Source organism: Stegostoma tigrinum, chromosome 10 (genome assembly GCF_030684315.1).
Source record: "Stegostoma tigrinum isolate sSteTig4 chromosome 10, sSteTig4.hap1, whole genome shotgun sequence".
Taxonomy (NCBI): domain Eukaryota; kingdom Metazoa; phylum Chordata; class Chondrichthyes; order Orectolobiformes; family Stegostomatidae; genus Stegostoma; species Stegostoma tigrinum.
In genome coordinates this window covers 50271309-50275653 of record NC_081363.1, presented here as the reverse complement: position 1 = coordinate 50275653, position 4345 = coordinate 50271309, and positions in this window count along the sequence as shown.

Below are 4345 nucleotides of genomic sequence, written 5' to 3'. Positions count from 1 at the left end.
GAAGCGCAACTCTGCAAACAGACAACTTCCGTCGCCACGTACTGGCACCAAATGTGGCGCCTTAGAAAGCCTGGGCGCCGCCATCTTTTTGCCTGGAACAACATTTGGGTGAGATCCGGAAGTGTCCGGACTCGTCCAAAGCTCTGTGGTATCCTTTCTTTTTGATGCAGATCGGACTCTACCTGCATACCGCAAGAACCAGATGACCAACTCTCTGAAATATAACGGTCACTTTGGCTGAAAATTCCAAAGGGAGAACTCCATTATGCGTCTTTCACTAAAGTTAGGGAAAGCATGAAACTCAAAAAAAACTGCCAAAGGTTAGAGATGCGGGTCGGACAAATGGTCAGAATAAGAAGGCAGAGATTGGCTTGAGGCGCTTGATGAAAATGGAAATCTCGCAATTTCTTTCTAGTCATTGCCCCGAGATACTTAAAGGTTTTGTCATTGTATGCAAGGGGTGACATCTCCGGTCAAACAACGCATTTCATGTGAGGACTTGTTTAGAGTCGTGAAATTCTGGGAATTGCATTTTAATCAACAGAAACCTGCATCTCCTTTCAGGCAATAAGGCCCACAAGATGCACCAACTCAAAAATACCCATGGGTCTGTAGAACCTACCCTACCTTTCCTTCCCTTCCCTTCCCTCTGACTATCCCCTGCCACAACCCCCTACCTCCTGTCGGGTATTCACTATCCCGCCTAACCTTCCGCTCTCCGATGCTCAACGCTCTATACTCAGCAAATGCCTCAGCTTTATCCCTCCGTGTCCCCACCTTAATGAATTTTGGGCACGACATGACGCCGAACCGTTCTTCCGCTGTCTTCGCCTCCGTGCTCATTTCTTTGGACAAGAGTCCTCTCCCCGTCCCACAGACCCCTTTGCCCAACTCCAACACTCTCCCTCCACCTGGACCCCTCCCTCCAGCCTTTTATCTGCACTCTTTTCATTGAGAATGATCAACGTGACATTAGTCGCCTCAATTTCACTGCCTGTCTCAACAAATCCAACCTATCTCCCTCCGATCTAACCCTCACTTTGTCAGCAAGCCTGCCAATAAGGGTGGTGCTGTTGTTGTCTGGTGTACTGACCTCTACCTTGCAGAGGCTGAATGCCAGTTCTCACAAACCTCCACCTATCTTCCCCTGGACCATGACGCCACCATGGCACATCAGGCCATTGTATCCAGTATGGTTACAGGTCTCATTTCATCCAGTGATCTCCCTCCATCCACTTCTAAGCTAATAGTCCCCCAAACCTGCACAGCTCGTTTCGAACTTCTGCCAAAAATCCACAAACAGAACTGTCCAGGTAGACCCATTGTTTCAGCCTGCTTATGCCCTGCAGAACTCATCTCTTCCAACCTCAACTCAGTCTTCTCCCTCTGGTCCAATCCCTACCCGCATACATCGATGATTCATCTGATGCCTTAGGCCAGTTTGAAAGCTTCCAGTTTACTGGCTCCAGCCACCTCCTCTTTACCAAGGATGTGCAATCCCCTTACACATCCATTCCCCACCAAGACGGTCTTAGGGCTCTCTGATTCTTCATGGAGTATAGAGCTGAACTACCACCCACCACCATCCTCCTCCGCTTGGCTGAGCTTGTCCTCACCCTCAACAATTTCTCTTTCAACTCCTCTCATTTTCAGGTAAGACAGATTGCCATAGGTAACCCGCATGGGCCCTAGTTATGCCTGTCGCTTCATGGGGTACATGAAACATTCCTTGTTCCAGTCCTATTCTGGCTCCCACCCACAACTCTTTCTGCGCTACATGGATATCATCAGTGCTGCTTCCATCTCTCGTCAAGAATTGGAAAACTTTGCCTCCAATTTCCACCCTGCTCTCACTTTCACCTGGTCTATCTCTGACTCCTCCCTTCCCTTCCTCAACATTTCTGCTTCCATTACAGAGGATAGACTGGCCACTAATATCCATTACAAACCCAGTGACTCCCACAGCTACCTGGACTATACAGGAAGTGGGGTGTGAGGATGTAAAGATTCCATCCCATTCTCTCAGTTCCTCTGTCTCTGTCGCAAATGTTCAGAGGAGGCCAACTTTGACAAAGGAGCCTCCAAAATGTCCACATTCTTCCTCAACAAGGATTCCCCAGCTCCATTGTTGACAGGGCCCTCAAATCGGGTCCGACCCATCTCCCGCACTTCTGCCCTCACCCGTTCTCTTCCCTCTTGCAACAGCGATAGGGTCCCCCTTATCCTCACCTACCATCCCACCAGCATCCACATTCAGAGGATCGTCAGACGCCATTTCCGCCACCTCCAGCAAGATCCCACCACCAGACAAATATTCCCCTCTCCTCCCTTGTCCGCCTTCTGCAGGGGCCGTTACCTCCGGGACACCCTGGTCCATACCTCCTTCACCCCCAACACCTCCCCACACCTGTAACCGGCGAAGGTGCAACACCTGTCCACTTACCTCTTTCCTCCCCACTATCCAAGGGCTCAAACATACCTTCCAGGTGAAGCAACACTTCAACACTTCCAAGAATCTAGCATTCGCTGCTCACAATGTGGTGTCCTCGACATTGGGAAAACAAAGCATAGACTTGGCAACCGCTTAGCAGAACATATACATTCTGCTCGCAAAAAAGTCCCTGAACTATCTGTTGCCTGCCATTTCAATGCACCACCTTGCTCCCTGGCCAATATCTCTGTCTCCAGCTTGCTACAGTGTTCCAGTGAAGTACAGCGTAAGCTGGAGGAACACCACCTCATTTTCCGCTTGGGGGCCCTACAACCCTCTGGACTCAATATGGAGTTCAATAATTTTACGGCCTAAACTCTCCCTTGTCCCAGCCCCCCACCCCACTCACTGGGCCTTGTTACCACATAGTAACTAACAACAACAGAGGGTGTGTAATGGCAGGCTAACAGTCCCCATTAACAACTATTCACCCTCCCAGCCTGATTGTTAGCAACTCCTTTGTCTGTCCAACTGTCTTTCTCTCCCTTTGGGCTCTATCCTATCATTTACTCCCTACCCCACCCACCTCCCTATTTTCTGCATATAAACGGATGTTTTCCCAGCCACCATCAGTTCTGAAGAACGGTCACTGGACCTGAAACATTAACTCTTTTTTTTCCTCCTCCACAGATGCCGCCAGACCTGCTGAGCTTTTCCAGCAACTTTGTTTTTGTTCCTGATTTTCGGCATCCGCAGTTCTTTTGGTTCTTATTAAAAGTACCTGTTCAGTTCATCTGCCATTTATTCGGTCCCCTTTGCTTCATCTCCAGCCTCCTTTTACAACAGTCCAATGTTGCCTTTCTCTTACCTTTTGTAAATGTGAAAACTCTTGCAATATCCTTTCATATTACTAACTAACTTACCTTCATGTTTCATCTTCTCCCCGCATCCCTAACTGCTTTTCTCAGTTCTCCTCTGCTAGTTTTTAAAGCTTCCCATTTGACTTTCACCACATTGTTGTTTTTGTTTTGTTTTTATGCTGACCGTGACTTCCCTTGTTAGGCATGATTGCCTCATCCTTTACTTAGTATGTTTCTTCTTCCTTGGGATGAATTTCTGCTGTGCCTCTAGAATTATGCTGAAAAACCCATGTCCTTGTTGCTCCATCATCTCCCCTTCTAATCAGTCTGGCCAGCTTCTCCCTCGTGCATTTGTTGTTACTTTACAGTGATTATGCAAACGAAGCAAGGGTGACATATGAAAAAAACATTTCACACAGCATGTAATTACAGTAGAGGCAGGTTCAATTCAGGCAATCAAGAGGACATTGGATAGCATGCTATTTTGTTTGAAGAGGCAAGATAAGCCAAATGGGCTCCACCTGCATTATAACAATTCTGTGACTAAGTCTGGAATTTGCACAACTGTATTTATTCTGTTTTGTTGATTTATATATCTACTTACAACTATATAGTCTACTCAGTATTAAAGAACACAGCATTTAAGGAAAATGGACATCCAAACAAAGTTTTTATGGAATAAAAAAAGTAAAGCCTTGTCTTTTAGGGGGCAAGATGGTGACGAGAACTAAGGTTGTGAGCTGTCTGATTCAGCCTAAAACAGTGGCACGGGATAGTCAGTGGCAAAAGTGTAGAGTTGTTACCGGGGGTCAAAGATGAAGGCTTTTGCCTCCCTTTGCAATTCAAAGAATACAGGTGAACAGCAAAGCAACATAAAAATATGGATTCTGACCCCCATGCAAGCTTTTATTTGGCAAAAGTCATAGTTGACGATGCAGTGCAAATATTTGAGGCGCTCAGGAAATGAATGGCGGAGTTGGAAAGAGAAGCCACTGCTGGAGTTAGTCTGGTAACAACTGGAAAAGTAATGATGGAACCAAAAAAGATTTGTAAT